We start from the raw sequence: 18,248 nt of genomic DNA, 5'->3' as shown, positions 1-18,248 counted from the left end.
TTGAATATATTCAATGACCCAGCCTCCCACAGCTCTCTGGCATAGAGAATTCCAAAGATTAACCACCCTCTGAGAGAAGAAATTCCACCTTACCTCCATTTTAAATGGAGAGATCATTTATTCTAAAGCTGCTGGCAGGATTTTCCGGTCCCATTATCGTGGGTGGGGCAGGAAAATTTGGAGCGGCAGGCGGGGAGGAACAAAGCCGGGGAGGTGATAAAAAGGTTCACTCTTCAAACAAACGGAGGTAACATCAGCACAGGTTGTAATTATTGTTGGAAAACAGAGCATTACAGGGCCTGTAAATGAATAAGGATAGCCCCTGGTTTAGGCAGTCATCTGGGCCTGAGAGCAGGTGGCACAAGTTAAAATGGTTGTGATGTGGACGTGACGATAATTCAGCCATCTCATCTAACTGACTGCCTGTGACTGTCCCTCTGAACTTAGCTTCAGATGTCAGCTCAACCCCTCAATGTGAATGAAACCCCAGCGATAGGCTCCCCCCACTCCTAATATGGGGAGAGTGGACATAGATGGACAGCAAATTAAGACTGTCAGTGATTTTAAATAGGAGCAAAATTCTTACGTCCCACTGAAGACAGTGGGGCAGTACAGAAAACAATCGAGGTGCCAATAATAAAATGTTGATCGTTACCTTAAGGGGGCTGGGCACAAAGGAGAGGAAATGAACCTTCAGTTGTGCAGAGCATTGGCCAGTACTGATCTGGAGTTCTGCATTCAGTTTTGGGCACCACGACCTCAAGAAAAAAATACTGGCTCTCAAGATGGCACAGTGTAGATACCCGGGCTTAAATGGTAATATTATGAGGCAGGTTGCATCAAATTGTACATGAGTTTGAGAGGTGATAGGATCAAGGTGTTTAAAGTATGTAAAAGGATTTGAAAGGGTAGGTACACATAACTTACCTACTCTAGTGACAAATCAACAACCAGGCGTAAGAATCTTAAAATTAGAGCCAGGTCATTCAGGAGTGAAATCAGGAAGCAGCTTTTCACACAAAGGAATTCTTGTCCCCAAAAGGCTGTGGAGGCTGGAATAATTGCAATTCAGTAAGGACATCAAGGTATGTGAAGCTAAGTTGGGCAAATAGTGTCAAAGTACAGATCAGAATGGTCTAATTGAATCCCAGAACAGAAGTAGGTTATTCAAGTGCTGAAGGTCCTACTCCTGCTCTCACCGTTCCTTATCCATCCCCAATCTTCCTTGTCCAAGGTATGAGCACCTCACTGCAGTAATGATGGCACGCTGGGTAAGTGAGGTGCTATCTTTCAAAGGACATGTTAAACCCAGACCCTTTCTGTCTGGTCTTAATGACACATTTAATCCCGTCTGCCCTCTGAGGTGGACATAATAGATGCCACGACACTATAACCCCAGTGTTCTGGTCACCATTTATCCCTCAACCAATACTGCTAAATCAGGAGACCAGGGCCTGAATTTTACGCACACCGTGCATGAGTGATTGGTGGCCCCAGAAGCAGATGTGTTATCCGCTCCCGCCTGCGATCACAGCCCGGACGCGATGTCACGCTGGCGGGCCAATTAAGGGCCGGCCAACGTGAAAAGTGCCCAGGCATTGGCTCAGCACTGCCGGCATGGGCGGGAGCATGGCAGGCGTCAGGTGCAATGGTGACCTGGAGGGGGCGTTTATAAGAGCACAGGCAGCTCCCTGAAGGCTACCAGGAGTTGGGGAGGAGCTTCAAGGAGCTGTCAACAAGACAGTGCAAGATCGTGCGCTTGGCAGGAGTGATGGCCTGAGCCCCTGTAGGGCACGCCAGGGAGGAGGGCAATGCCAGTGAGCACTCTACCTTCCTGTTCTCTGACAAGTGCCTGCGCACTTGGGTGGAGGCAGTGAGTGCCCCTCGTGACATAGTCATGCCGTGGGATGGCAAGAGGAGGCCAGCCCATCAGATGAAGAAGGTCTGAATGAAGGTGGCTGCCCAGGTGATGTTGCACGTTGCATATAGACCCAGTGCTGGAAATGGTCCAATGATCTTCTGCACTCCACAGGGGTGAGTACCAACTTAGCATGGAACTGTGTAGAGCTGTCATGGAGGGTGGCCATTCTTCATGGCGCTCAGGGCTGTGAGATGCAGAGTGCCAAATGGCACATATCCCTGTGCGTGCCAAGGCAGGGAAATGTGCCCACTTGCCTTGTGTGCATAGAAGGGTGAGCTGTGTTAGTCTGATGGGCATGGGGGCGTTGGTGGGCGGGGGTGGGGGGGATGGCAAGGCGGGGTGGCGAGGCTGGGCTGGTAGAGGCAGATAGTGTTCACTTATGAATGCACTTTTGCCCGTACAGGAGAAGAGCAGGCATAATGCACTGGAACGTGAATAAGCAGGTGGTGAGTCCTTAACATCCTGATACTTTCCAAATTCGAAATGGATGTCCCGGACATGGAATGCGAAAATGGAGTAAGGTCCACAGATCACAGCGAGACAGGGGTCTCGGATGAAGGTAAGGGTCCAGTGGGCAGGTGAGACTGGGGGAGTGTGTAAGAGCTGTAGGATCATGGCACCTCCAATGAGAAATTCTAATCAACAGCTCCCATTGCTCGTCCAATCACAGTGCCTCAGTGAGGCTGTTGTCCATCCTGACAAGCAGCCATAGCTCATACACAGTCGCTTTGTTACAATATAATCAGCTGACATCTCCTGTTCCCCCTGTAGAAGCGCCATCCTCATGATGCCCGATAGACCCTGAGGGCCCTCCCTTGACACTCGAGGAGGAGCCTGCAGACTGATGCTCCCATGTCACATCATCTCTCTGAACCAAACACCAACACAACTCTTTTCTTTAATTAGTACATGGGATGTGAGTGTCACTGGCTAGGTCAGCATTTATTGCCCATCCCTAATTGCCCTTCAGAAGCTCAATACAATCTGCCTTCTTGAACTGTTGCAGTTCATGTGGTGTAGGTGCACCCATAGTATTGTTAGGAAGGGAGCTCCAGGATTCAAGTGCACAGCGGTGAGGGCACATCACACTCACTTGAGGATCTGGCAGAGGCAGAGAGTGCCCAGGGCGCTGGCAGTTGCAGGATTGCTGGAGACTAGGATGATGCTGAGTCCGAGGCTGATGATGAGCCTCTGGAGTCGTCCATCAGGCGGCAGAGGCTGGATGTCCAGCAGAATGCGCGGGATTATCTGCCAGAGATCCCTGAGGATCTGCGTGCCATGGTCTCTGTCATGGAGGAGCCCATGCGGAGCATGAGCCCTGCATTGACATGGAGCTCCAAGTGCACAGCCTCCGCCATTGAGATTGTGGTGACTCTTGTGGAGAGGCAGCTCCAGGAACAGGACCAGGGGTTTCTGGGGCTGCGCTCGGAACTGCAAGCCCACACACTGTGTGACCCCACTGGCGGACCAGCTGCATGTGGCATCAGGGTGCTCCAGATGAAGGCAGCAGCTCCTTTGCCCCTCTGCCAACGTCCATGGCATCTGATGAGGCCGCAACAGCTGAGGAGTGCCCAGCCACAGTGCTGGGCGCCCTCTCCCAGGTGGGGCCTGCACAGGCTCTGTCGGCCAGAGGACGTCCACCAAGGTCATCAAGGCCGACAGGACATCACAGTCAGCAGGCTGCCTCAAATGCCACTGCCAGCCAGGGGGGCAGGGTCACCAAGACATAACACTCACAAGCGGAAGGTTACAGCACTGTAATCACAACAGGGGTTGTCACGGGTGATGTTACTTCAGTTGATACGTGTTCCATGTCAAAATTGTGAAAACATGACCACAATTTAAAGATGTTATTATGTTTCATGGTCTGAATGTGCTTTATGTTTCTCATCGGTGTTGGGCGTGGGAGTGGTTTGTGACAGACAGGAAGGGCTGCAAACTTTATTTCAGAGGTAGTTAGTTGACATAGGGGTCACTGGTTGGCCTCATCCAGAACGTTCAGTAAGGAGATGTTACCCTTGCCCTCACTTTCATGCCAAGCCTTGGATGCTGAGGTGAATGAACAGAGAATCAGGGCCTCCCTGCCTCCCACAAGGTTCATCACTTCCGCAGCCATGTCCTCACCTGGGGCTCCTCATCAGGCCCATCAGTTGAGTTGTCCTCTGCGGCCTGGGGAGCTGCCTCGCTGCCTTCATCCTCCAATAGGTCCCCCCTTGACAGAGCCAAATTGTGCAGAGCACAGCACACAACGTCAATGAGCGAGACGCATCCTGGAAGACATTGCAGTGTTTCCCCTGATTGGCCCAGGCAGCAGAACCTCATCTTGAGCAGGCCAATGGTCCTCTCAATTACCACCCTTGTCGAGGCATGATTCCTATTGTACTTCCCCTCCACTTCTGTCCTTGGGTGTCTGAGTGCTGTCATGAACCACCTTTTCAGGGGGCAGCCTTTGTCCTCCAGGAGCCAACCGTCCAACCGAGCTGGAGCGACAAAGAGCTTTGGCACCTGGGAGTGCCGCAGAATAGATGCATCATGGGAGCTGCCCGGGGACCTGGCACAGAGCCGCAAAATCTGTGCCCTGTGGTCACAAAGAATCTGGACATTGATGGAGTGGAAGCCCTTTCTCTTGACGAAGGCACTCGGCTCACCTGCTGGCGTCTTTATGGCGACATGAGTGCAAACTATTGCTCCCTGGATGTGGAGGAGCCCAGAAATTTCAGCAAGGTCTCTGCCTCAGTCAACCTGGCTGGCTTCATCGGTTCAGGAATTATTGAAGTTCATCCCCCATCAGTGAGAAGCGCAGCTGTGGGCAGCAGATTGGGAAACACCACATCGATCTACCACTGACCCTTGGAAAGAACCAGAGGCAAAAAAATGCTTAAGGCCATTGTCACCTTAACAGCCACTGGCATCACAGTTTGAGGCAATCTCTGGGCCAATCATGTGGCAAATGGAGGTCACAGTCTCCCTAGAAAGGCGGAGCCTCCTTCGGCACTGGGCCTCTGACATGTCCAGGTAGCTGGAGCACTACCTATAGACTCTCACTGCAGGATAACAGCATCTCCTGCAGACTGTTCCACCTTGCACTTCCTGCTGGCCCTGCACCCCATGTGGCTGTGCCTCCCTTTCCACGGGTCACTCTCTGGGACTCCGCCTGTGGACACCAGCCCTCTTCTCCCTTCTGGCCCTCTCCTCGGAGGAGAAGGAGACCCCTCCAGTGGAGTAGACAATCCCATTTGCTAGAATACAGATGGCGTAGGATAGCGCCCTGAAGGGTTCGCTCATCAGAAGCCTCTAAAAAAGCTTGTAAGCTAAAGAGTTCTCCAGAAAACACAGAAAAATGCAACAAACTGTCAGAAAAGCACCTACACTGAACTGCCACCTAAACTCCTACCTACTCACATAGCCATGGCTCTGGTCGACTTTTATCCCACCCCAGATTGAGTTTCACTTAAAAACAGGAAGGCTGCCTGGTCGTGTGGCTCATTCACCAACATGGGCCGTGTAAACTTTCAATCAATTGCCTTTTTATTGGGCTTAATTGCCCGTTTAATTGTAAAATGGCGCGATGGCATTGGGACACGCGCCCGACGTTTTCTCGTGCGATTTCACGTGAGGTCAGGCCGGCCGCACACCCAATCCCGCAACGTAAAACTCTGGCCCTGGTCATTATCATGTTGTTGTTTGTGGGATCTGCTGTGAGTAAATTGGCTGCTGTGTTTCCTACATTACAACAGTGACTACACTTCAAAAATGCTTCATTGGCTGCCAAGTGCCTTGGGACACACTGAGGTTGTGTAAGGTGCTATATAAATGCAAGTTCCTTCATTCAAAACCCGTGGGAATGGAGTCACATGTAGGCCGGACTAGCTATATTTGGGAGATTCTCTCTCTGAATTACATTAATAAACCAGTTGGATTTTTACAACAGTCTGGCAGATTTTGTTTTATTCATTTTCCTGGTGCCGGCTCCATAGCCGCTCCCATAGCCACTGCCATAGCCACTCGGCAGACAAACAGCATTACTTCAGGTAGATCATCATTAACCAACCTCCTGCCATAGCTAATACCAACTTTAGGCTTCCCATGCTAGTGTCAACACCAAGGAACATAATTCATTTTGCTTCCTATGTCTCTTTTTTTATTATTTCATTTTGATGAAAGAAGCAAGAGGGATCAATATTTGCTACATGTTCTTCAGTCAAATCTCTGGACAATTAACTACACCTCTCTCAGGGCCAGAAGCTCATTGGTGTCAATCATGTTATTTCCATAGTCACAATTATCAGAGGATTAAGTCCACAAATTACATTCTATGTAGAAGATGAAATATTTATAATGAAGATTTCTCTTTTTTATCTTGCATTTGGCTGTAAATCACAAAGTAGTTCGAGGATTTACAGTCTGACAGGCCCAGATGTGAATGCTCCTTCCAGAAGGACATAGCCTTCTTTATGTCAAATCAATAATGGGCTGAGTGCTATATGGCACTTTATGGTTTCCCAAAAGCCATACAATGAATGGAAGACAAGCAACACCCTCTGGATGTTAATCCAGGATTCGGGGCTGGAGCTCCAGTCTCCACTCTCCAGGGCTGTCTAGAATGGGTTTGAACTTTGGACCTTCCAACTCAAAGATGGGAATGCTATCACTGAGCTAACGACTCAGCCCAATGTAGGCCAATCAGTGAGCTGCCAACATGGTGACTGTGGCAAATGGGTACTACTAATAGGTCAAAGGCAATAAACATGGCTTCTGGACAGTAAGGGGCAATCTATGCAACGATCAACACTTGCTGGACATAAACTACACATTTGCAAAAGGAACCAGCGTACCTAGGTTTGAACCACACTGAACTAGGTCAAGTTGGTCAGAGCTGACTAACCTAGGCTGTTTTTGGATGATTCACCCTGACTGATTAACAGTCTGATAGGATTCTGGTGTTCACCTATCACTGCTGTGCTTGTTGAGCTACATTTGCTCCCAGTCTGAAAACACCTCAGTTTTTAAATCCTTATCCTTGTTTTCAAATCACTCCATGGCCTTGGTTCCCCCATATCTTTGTAACATCCCCCAGCCCTATAGCCCTCTGAGATCTTTACACTCCTCCAACTTTGACCTCTCACACAACCCAGATTTTCATCATTCCACCATTGGCAGCTGGCCTTTAGCTGCCTAGCTCCTAAGTTATAGACTTCCCTTCCTAAATCTCCCTACCTCTTTCACCTCCTTTAAATCACTCCTTAAAATCTACCTCTTTGACCAAGCTTTGGATCACCTGTCCTAATATCTCATGGAGCCCTGTGTCAAACCTTGCTGGATGACATAGTAAGGACCAGTGAACCGTGACTGAAAAGAGCTTCCACATCAATTGAGAGACAGAATTCATCAAGTAGATATATATCAGTAGCAAAAAACATGCCTGAAGACACATCTGTGAAGAGCCTTGGGCTCTTCACTATGTTAATGGCACTGCATAAATGAAAGGTGTTTAGTAAGTCTATACTGGGTCAACAAAGGGAAGAGGAGGAAGGGCATGTTTTAGCTGCTCATGTATGTACACTTCATGAATGCTGCCTCTCAATCAATGTGGCAGCTCATTCCAGTCACAGTTCACTGGGCCTTACTGTGAAGCATATTGCAAGCAAAACGGCGAATGTCATTCTTTTAGAGGCGGAGCACACAGCTGACAACAGGCTTCATTTCCCAGCAGCACTTGCTGGGTGAACAGCTCCATCGCAATAACTTGGCAGCCACAATAATTGTCACAGCCTGTTGCACAGACGCACATCAGCTGAGTGTAACAGTGGAGGAAACACATGTAACAGGAGCAGCTTAGGACCGATACACTAGCATTGTTAGTAATGCTCCAAAAAAAGCCAACATCAGCCATTGTCCTTCGCCCACCAGCATGTAGAATCTTTAATCCTTCCTCCCCTTCTATGAAACATACAACAAAAACTTGCATTTATATAACACCTTTAATGTAGTAAAACATCTCAAAGTACTTTCAAGCCCAGTTATCAAAGGAATAGGGGAGACGGAGGGTGGAAGGCTGGCCAGTCGAGCACCGGAGTAGTCAGCCCTTGAAGTAACAAACATGTGGTTAAGGGTTTCAGAAGAGCTAAAGAGCGAATCAGCTATTAATTTGTTTTGCCAAAATATCAAAGCTAGGATTTTGCCAGCAGACAGAATGCTGCTGTTTTATTAATTCATGCGAGAGTGCATTGCAGAGAACAACTGAAGCCATACATTAGTGCATCATATTCCTTGCCAATGGAGAACCACATTCCTGGCACTCTTCATCTAATCCCTGCGGATAGCTATTAATAATGTTTCAGATAAACATTTCAGCTTTAACACACCCAAGCACAATGAACTCAGCATGGCCAGAGTCCTTTTGGGACAGCTCATGCTAACCAGCAACACTTTAACCAATGTCAACCTGATAGTGTTTTGCAGGATAAAAATGATCATCTTTACCAAAGGAATAGAGGTTATTGGTACCAACTAATTGGAATGAATCAGTCACATAATTCCCAGGAATTTGATTGCCCCTGATTATACTTGTTCACAGGCGATCGAAGGACCGTGTTAAATTTGTGAGGGGATCACTTTACAATGACCCAGGCGAGCAGTTAATCCTATCCGGGCTGTTAATTGGCTGTTCGGAGCGCAGAGGAGGCTTGGGGGAAATCGGTTGTCTCCGACGCAACTTAAAGGCAGCCACCACCTCTTGAAGAGAGTGGAAACGTTGTCAAAGGGCTAAAGCGACTGGAAGAAGTGCAGACGGCTCTCTTGTTCTGCATTAGAGGCCTAAAATTCTAAAAGTAAAATCTTTCTCAGAATGAGGTAAAGCCTTCATTCACTGCCCAATCCTAATTTCCCTGAGAAGGTGGTGGTGGCCCTTCTTCTTAAACCACTGAGGCTTGGTACAAAACAAATGGTTTGCCAGGGCCACTCAGAGGGAATATTAAGAGTCTGTGAGACTGGATCATCTAGGGATGACAGGATTCCTTGTCTGGGGGATATTAATGCACCAATCAGGTTTTTAGGACAATCTGACAGCTTCACAATAACATTGGTTGATGCAAGCTTTTCATTTCCAGGTTAATTAAACTCAGTTCAATTTCTCAAATGGCCATGGTGGGAGATTAATTCATGGTCTTTGAATTACCAGCCCAGGAGTATGGATTACTCATCCAATAGCACTGGGGAGTGCAGTTAGCTCAGCTGGCTAGACTGCTAGTTAGTGGATCAGATTATGCCAATGGCGGGGGTTTGATCTCTGTTCTGTCTGAGACAAACTTGGAACCTGCCTCTTCACCATACCCATAGTTAAAAACAAAATCACTGTGTTGATTTGGCAAATAATTACCTTGGGCCTGCCCCAGGCAGTATGCTGAAGGAGAAGCATGACCAGGAACTGATAAAGGGTCATCACCAATCCAAAACACTAGGCTGGATTTTACATTCTCCTGCTAGTGGGTTTGAAGGCAGGGCATTCGTAAAGTGCAACGAGTGGCCGGCCTGCCACCTACCCACTCACCCTCAAATTGTTTGAAATTTTATCGTGGCTGGGGAGGCATCATCAGACGGCCTGGAGGTTCTTGGGCCTATTGAGGCACTTCAGTAGTCAGGTAATGGCTGTTAAATTGTCTCATCCTGCCCCTGCAGGTATTTTGTGGCAGAGAGAAGCCCACGCCTGGCAAATGGGGATGTATTCTTTGTGAGTACTTTGGGCCACTCGGAGCAGCCTCCACTGACGTTATATTTCCCCTTTTACCCTCCCTCCCTCCCTCACTGGCCTCTCAAACTAAGCCCCCACCCTCCCCCTCACCCCCATGCCGGAGCATGCCATCCTGGCCTCGGCGATACCCGGGACTTGCCTGTCAGTCCGGGTTCCACTTCATCAGCAGTGGCCCTTGCTCCCGTGTGGTGTTGCTGGGACTCCGATTTTGGCAGGCAGCTCTCTTAAGGCGGTACTTCCTCCTGAGATAGAGGTGAAATTCTCAACCGAACCCTAACTGCACACCTTCCTGTGTTCTCATCAATTGCTGCTTGCAATCAATAACAGGGAGAGACTTATGTAAGAATAAACAGTGATGGTTTGTTGAGACATAAGGCAGAGCACCAGATCATACGTGCCCACTCAGAAACCTCCAGAACTAGGCTTACAGTTCCCAGTTGCCTCTGCTGTACAGTGATTTGTCAGCGCTGTCACATGATCAGTACACTTGCATTCTCTTAAAGGGGCAGGGTACCTCATTTTACCCCCCCTTCATTTAAAAGTACAGCTAACAATCTTAAAACAAATTATCTATTTACACAATAACTATTTACAGGTTAAGTCTCTCAGGAGGCCCTTTGACAGGTTGACCGTCTTAGCCCAACAACCTCGGCTGGTGTTTCCAAGACCTCCTTTTCAGGGGCAGTTGCCCACTATGTCCCTCAGTGGATGATTTCACCATCTGGGTGCAATCATGTTCACTCCTGCTGCCCCTCCCCTCCAAGCAGAGACAGATAAAGGGCAACAAGCACAAAGCAAACTGTGATGAGCGATGTGTGAGGAGGGAGAGGAAAAGGGAAAAATACATCTTTTTGTTTTTCTTTCTGAACACTGTCAATAATTTCTCTTTTTCTCCCTGCGTGTCCTTTTCTTGGTAGCACTGACACGTATCTCTGTCTTCTCTTCAATTTCCCTGTTGGCTGGACTAGACTCAGGCACCAGCTGAACATGAATGGGCTCAGTGGTTGAGTTTTCCGACAGCTCTTCCGAGAATTCAGGGCCTTCTAGCTTTAAAACTTCAGGGCTTTTACACAGCTACTGCTTCAGATCTTCCAATTCTTTCCTATTTTCATTAATAGTTTCCTGGAGAATCGCATATCATTGCCCCTTCTCAGCTAATTCATTCCTTAGCTTGGCCAGAGACAGACTTAACTCTTCCCTTTCTTCTTTATATCTTTTTCGTGGCACAAATTGGGATCTGATTGAATTTTGTAGCGCACAAAAGTCCTTTAATAAATTTTCCATTTCCTTTCGAAGGATGCTGACTTCAACTTGAACTCTGTCCGGTGTAATACTTCTACGGGCTTCTCCCGTTGGGTCCTTGTGTACTCATTTTTTCTTGCAGCCATGCTTCTGGTTTCGAATTGGGAACTTAGCGGGCCCACAAGATTTATCTCTCCCAGCCAGTTCCTTCCGAGGAGACTCGGTCCTATGCCTGACATTACATATAGGGGTAATTTTGCAGACTGTTCCTCATACAGCACCTTGACTTGACATACCCCCTTTCTCATTGATTTCTTTGCCCGTGTATGTCCTCAGCATTGTATCCGAAACTTCTAACTTCAAAGGATGGGTCCCTTTACTGAGGTATCTAGAAACATAGAAACTAGGAGCAGGAGTAGGCCATTCGGCCCTTCGAGCCTGCTCCACCATTCATTATGATCATTGCTGATCAAGCAACTCAATAGCCTGCTCCCGCTTTCTCCCCATATCCTTTGATCCCAAGAGCAATATCTAACTCTTTCTTGAAAACATACAATGTTTTGGTCTCAACTACTTTCGGTGGTAGCGAATTCCACAGGCTCACCACTCTCTGGGTGAAGAAATTTCTCCTCATCTCAGTCCTAAATGGTCTACCCCGTATCCTCAGACTGTGACTCCTGGTTCTGGACTCCTCCACCATCGGGAACATCCTTCCTCCCTCTAGTCCTGTTAGAATTTTATAGGTTTCTATGAGATCACCCCTCATTCTTCTGAACTCCAGCGAATATAATCCTAATCGACTCAATTTCTCCTCATATGTCAGTCCCACCATCCCAGGAATCAGTCAGGTAAACCTTTGCTGCACTCCCTCTTTAGCAAGAACATCCTTCCTCAGATAAGGAGACCAAAACTGCACACAATATTCCAGGTATGGTCTCACCAAGGCCCTGTACAATTGCAGCAAGACATCCCTATTCCTGCACTCGAATCCTCTGGCTATGAAGGCCAACATACCATTTGCCTTCTTTACCGCCTGCTGCACCTGCATGCTTACCTTCAGCAACTGGTGTACGAGGACACCCAGGTCGCGTTGCACATTCCCCTCTCTCAATTTATAGCCATTCAGATAATAACCTGCCTTCCTGTTTTTGCTACCAAAATAGATAACCTCACATTTATCCACATTATACTGCATCTGCCATGCATTTGCCCACTCACTCAGCTTGTCCAAATCACACTGAAGCATCTCTGCATCCTCCTCACAGCTCACCCGCCCACCCAGCTTTGTATCATCAGCAAATCTGGAGATATTACATTTAATTCCCTCATCTAAATCATTAATATATATTGTGAATATATCTAAATGTATGTTCTACAATGATGGACATCGACACTCCCGTGTCAACTTCCAACTTAGTGGGTTGTCCGTTAGCTGTAATAACTATTTGGATTGGCTCAGTTCTACCCACTTTGAGGTTATATAACGAATGGATGTCTGATTCTATTTCTTCTGGCTCTTCCATGAGGCATATGTCACAATTTTCCTTCTGCCTTCATAGTGTTGTTTTAGCCTTTCTCTGTAGTGCGGCCTTTTGTGGCCATAGCGGTGGCTGAAAAAGCACTCGACTTGTTTGAGTTCGCTCACTGGAGGCCTGGATATATTTCTCTCATTCATTTTGTGGGTTTTCACTACAGTGCTGTTGTTTTTCAATGGGCTGGAGCTAGAGACCGGTTCCCATGTTTCCGTGGACTCTGAAGTTTTAGTGCCTTTGTTGCCGGATTGTCCCGCTCGACCAGATGGACATTTTGTGTATCTTTTATATCTTCGGAATTTCTGACAGCACTCTCCATCGCAGCAGCTAATTCTAATGCCTTATTGAAGTTTAGACTAGGTTTGGCTAGCAAATGCCTTTGGATGGTATCATCTCCAATCCTCCATATCAGCCGGTCTCTCAACATATCACTAATGGAAGTTCCGAATTCGCAATGCTCAGTTAATGCCTTTAAAACAGCCACATAGTCAGCTATCGTCTCCTCTGGAAGCCTGTTCCTTGAATTGAACTTGAAGCGCTGCATAATAACTTGAGGGCTTTGGTCTCAGGTGGCTCTGTACAATTTTTATTAACTCGTCGAAAGTCTTCGAGTCTGGGGCGCTAGGTGACATGAGGCTGAGGATCAGTACGTTTTGCTCCCACACAAGGACAAAAGAATCGCCCTCCTCTCCTCCCCCATAATGTTGTTAGTGGTAAAAAAGAACACTAGGCGTTCAACATACTGAGACCAGTCATCTGAAATGGGGTCGAATGGATCGACACGCCCGAACTGCGGCATCGTGAACGACTGCAAAAGGACTGCATTTCCAATAGGCTTTCCAGGTAGTGACGAAATTAGGTGTTTGGCTTTCTGCGGAGTTGCCCTCTCTCTGGGGTCTCTTATAATTCTGTCCATCGCCATTTTTCATGTACTTACCCTTGTAAATGTACTTCTGCTTTAAGAGCAGTCACCGTTTTTAAAAATTCTGTCTCTGCAGCTGTCAGCTTTTCTCTACTGGGTTTCACGCTTTTTGAATTTTGGTGGGACTCCCGCAATTGCGATTCTACAGGGTTTTTAAAAATGTTAAACTGCAGCACTGCTTTCTGCTCCGATTGCCGGCTGTCACCTATTTCACAAGTTAAGTACAGGAGCTCTTTCCAATGCTTTGCTCACCCATGTTGAAATTTATTTTCTTTTGTTCTTTGTCCTCGTTGCCACTTTCATGTCTTGGGTAAATGAGATCGTTGGCCAACCAAACTCTAACTGCACGCCTTCCTACGTTCTCATCAATTGCTGCTTGCAATCAATAATGGGGAAAGACAGATGTAAGAATAAACAGCGATGATTTATTGAGACATAGGGTAGAGCAGCAGATCATATGTGCTCACTCAGAAACCTCCAGAACTAGGCTTACAGTTCCCAGTTGCCCGCACTGTACAGTGATTTGTCAGTGCTGTTGTATGATCAGTACGCTTGCACTCTCTTAAAGAGACAGGGTACCTCGCTTTACCACACTAGTGTTAAGTTGCTGTTGGGCAGCCGTCAGTATGGTGGGTGGGCTTGCCACCAAATGTTTAGCTGGGGTCCGCGGAGCCACGGACGCCCAGCCCAATGACTCTGTTTCTCTCTCCACAGATGCTGCCTGGCCTGTTGAGTGTTTCCAGCATTTTCTGTTTTTGGTTTCAAATTACCAGTGCTTTCTGTTTGGATTTCAAATTTCCAGCATCTGCAGTATTTTGATTTTGTATAAGTATTACACTATTGTTCCACATACCCTGCACCATGTTCTGTAACATTTGAAGCAATATTTTAGTGATGAAGCTGGTAGGTTGACAGGGTATTGCTGTATCTCCGGAAATCTGTTCATAAATATCCTCAACTTGTTTCTTGTTTCCTATTCCCTCAGTTCCTTACCTATTTCTTGTTTGATGCCCACAGCTCCTCCAATTAAGTGCCTTTGGATAAAAGGCTTTCCATAAACAGGAGCTGCTGATATTCTCTGTGTGGTGCTAAAACATCTTCATAAGCATGTCTACTGGTCTGAATTAATGTATATTTAATGCAGAATGAACACTGAAGGCAGAATTTGAATCTACCTTTCGAGTAAATTGGTTTTTATCAAAGTAACAGCACTGAGACAAGGCTGTCAGCCTTCACGATGGCCCCTCTGTCATGTACAACATAAGGAGCTGTTCTCTGTCACTAGTGTTCTGCGAAAACAATTCCATCCAGAGTTAAGTAGCTCCTTGGTATGCAAACCTGAGGAATTGCCAATTTCCTACCAGCATTTATCCTACTGGGTAAGCGCAGGGACAGATGGCCCGTAGCAATCATACAGGTTGTAGCTTGGCATCGAGGGACTCAATGAAACATTATTTGGAAAGGGTATAATCTGTTAGACACAAGGAAAAAAAATTGGAAATCAGGTAAGGTTGCACAGGGAATTACAAACAAATAAAAACAAATGAAAACAAGTGGGCCCAGAAATAGGTATATGCTGCAGCAGCCTGCCAGTGCGACTGGCTTCAGAAAATGGTTCCAACACTCGAATGTGTAGTCATGAGACACACCCAATATTGGTCAACATTGACATGAGACTGGTGAGATTCATTTTGGACACTGTTGGGCATTTCTGAGGTAGCCCGCAGGCAAATAAGCACTCCCTTCCTCCCAGTTACAGTGAAATATTTTAAAAATGTATCTCATTGTTCTCAGTCTGCTGCAGTCCCTTTAAGGGTCTGCTGTTTAGGGGCAAACAGGACCAGGTTTTAAGTTGCCAAACTGATTTCAGGAAGGGGACCTGAAGTGGACATTGGACCTAATGCACATTTCAGGCGTGAGCCCTATGCCTCTTTTTTGCCTTCACCCCCAGGATGGATTATGAGAATGCGTTTACTGCCTGCTATATTGGACTCATGGGCACTCCATTTACACCTGCAAAACAGGCACAGTATCAGCCAATTTCTAGAATGAGATATGAGAGGTGAAGGAGACTTAATGGCTCTTAACTCTGTTTACTGAGTTCATCTAAAGTCTTTGTTGGAATATTGATTTGGACTTGCCAGCTTAAAGCCATCCTGCAAGATCTGCACTGCTGTCTATCAATTAATTCTTGAACTGTACTTGTGGAATAACTCCCTCCATCCCTTGTCATGAATATTCACTCACAGGAGCAGGTAATTCCCAAGACAAGTGCGAGACAATTGCTATAACCTGCAGCATGATGCATTTTGTTGGGTTTTATTGAATTTGTCTGAAGCAGATGCCTTAAAAGCAGAAGCAATTTCCCTTCCCATGCGCAGGGGCACTGAGGCCAAATCTATCGAGCCCCCTGCAGCCCTGACTGAGATCCACTAACTCCATACAAGTCAGAAATAAAAACAAAAAAATGCTGGAAATATTCAACAGGTCAGGCACCATCAGTGGAGAAAGAAACAGAAATAACACTTCAATTGGTGGTTCTTTGTTGGAGCTGGGAAAATTTAGAGATGTGTAACAGGTTCCAAGCAAGTACGGAGTAGGGAAAAGGAGAGGGGGTGAAAAGGGAAAGGTCTGTGGCAGGGTGGAAGGATGGTTGATGGTACAAGGTAGAAGGGGTGGCAATGGGGCAAGTAAATAAATAGAAGATGGATCCAGAGGTTGTGTAAATGGGAAGACTCCAGCTTAGCCTCTATCACTCTCACCTCTGGATCAGAAGGTGGTGGGTTCAAGTCCCATTCAAGAGACATGAGCCCATGATCTAGGCTAACATTTCAGTGCAATGCTGAAGGGCCAATGGAAATAAAAATCAGGAGGAATATGAAATGACCTGTGACGCACCCTCATCTTTTTTTTACATAATCAAGAACTACTCTTGGCCTGAGCTTTCATCCTTGAAGCAAGTAGGGAGCCAGGGAAATTGCCGGCTCAGCCCGCCCACCTTGGGAGAAAGTGCACGCAAAGGTGGGATCTTCGTTTCTGGCGGCTGGGTCGGGCCAGCTGAGCAGGGAAAGAGGGCAGAGGCTGGCCTGACTCCAGCGCACACGGGCTGCTGTTGGGTAAGGAGGCAGGCTGTTTAAATGCTCCCAATTTAAATAAAGGCACAAAGGCCCTTCAGCCCTCCCCCCTCACACCGCCTCAGCCCCCACATACTCCCCATGTCCCATCTATGCCTCTTCATGCTCACCACCCAACCCCATTGCCCCTCATTCCCCCATCAAGGATGAAAACTCAGGCCAAGAGTAGTTCTTGATTATGTAAATAAAAGGTGAGGGCGCGTCACAGGTCATTTCATATTCCTCCTGATTTTTATTTCCATTGGTCCTTCAGCACTGCACTGAAATGTTAGCCTAGATCACTCCCCATGGCCTCTCATGCCCCCAGTGTCATGCTATACTTCACCCACCCAATCCCTATGGCCCCTCCTGCCCCTCTGCCAAACTATGGCACTCCACCAACCCCCATGGCCCCTCATGCCCCCTATGCCACATTATGGCACTCCATCATCCCCATGGCCTCTCATGCCCCCATGCCAAGTTCAGGCACTTCCATGCCCATCGACCCATGGTACACCATTGAACTAATGATCCCTATAGTGATAGTATAGGGAAAAACAAAGATTTTTTAAAAAGTAATTCATTCATAACTTTCTACTATGTTAAAAAAAGTAATTTCACTACAAGGCAAAAAAGTGTGAATCATCCAGAGCCTTTAAAATATCAATAACAAAAGCCACAAAACCCTTGAAACTACTTAACCTAGTGTAATTAAACTTTGTGAAATTGACAGCAGAGATCAGAGAGCCAGAGCTGTCAATCAAGCAATATCTTCTCTGGAGGGGGCAGCTGCTTCAAGAAGGGCTATGTTTGTGTGGACTGTCAGCCATTGGGATGAGGGACCATAGAGGGCGAGTGGAGGGGGATAGCTTGGCATGAGGGCATGAGGGGCCATAGGGGGTGGGTGGGGTGGCACACCTTAGCGTGGGGATGCATGAGGAGGACCTTTTGAACTTACCTTTTAAAAGGTCCCTTCGTGCAGACGAGAGTTCACGACTCTTCTGGGGGTGCGGTGGGTAGGGGGCATGAACCACGGGTCTTTTAAACACCTGGCCCAACTCCATGAAAATTGTGGAGGAGTAGCACATCTTTACACTGGAGCTGGCCAGGTCGGAGTGCCTTATGCAGGGTTTTGAAAGGAACCAGCCCACATCCTTTAAGGGCTCTCCCAAAAATCAGACAGCACGGGAATGGGGTTGGGAGCCTCGGAACCGGAACCCACCCAACATTTTTAAAGGGCTCCTGAGTCACCTGACTCAGTGAAAATTCAACCCCGTCTGTATAGGAGAAAATGGTATCCTTTATTATCTTATGAATCAAGAATGATCTGAGGTGAAACTTCAGTGCTTTATACTCTTCACTGCATGTTGGTCTCAAGCCTCAGTCTCGGTATATTAGGCTGCTTGTTCAGTCAAAGGAAGAAAATTCACATGGCATATTCCAGCAGCTGTTATACAGAGCATGAGTTTGCCTTTGTATTCCATTGTGTCTCATTATCAGCTGCCTGGATACAGGGCCAGAAAGGATACACCCCAGATCATAGAGATCATGAGGTCCCCTTATGGGAATGACCAGTAACACTGACCTTAGAACCCCCCCTTTAAAATTGTACCATTTAATTTATATTGTCTCTCCTCACTTTTCCTTCCAAAATGCATCGGCTCACACTTCTCTGGATGAAATTTAATCTGTCATGTTTCTGCCCAATTCATCAGTTTGTCTGTGCCCTCCTGCAGTCTGTTAGTCACCTCCCCATTATATACTACAT

The sequence above is a fragment of the Cetorhinus maximus genome, chromosome 18 (assembly GCF_964194155.1).
Source record: "Cetorhinus maximus chromosome 18, sCetMax3.hap1.1, whole genome shotgun sequence".
In the NCBI taxonomy this organism is placed as follows: domain Eukaryota; kingdom Metazoa; phylum Chordata; class Chondrichthyes; order Lamniformes; family Cetorhinidae; genus Cetorhinus; species Cetorhinus maximus.
This window is presented reverse-complemented; position numbering follows the sequence as displayed.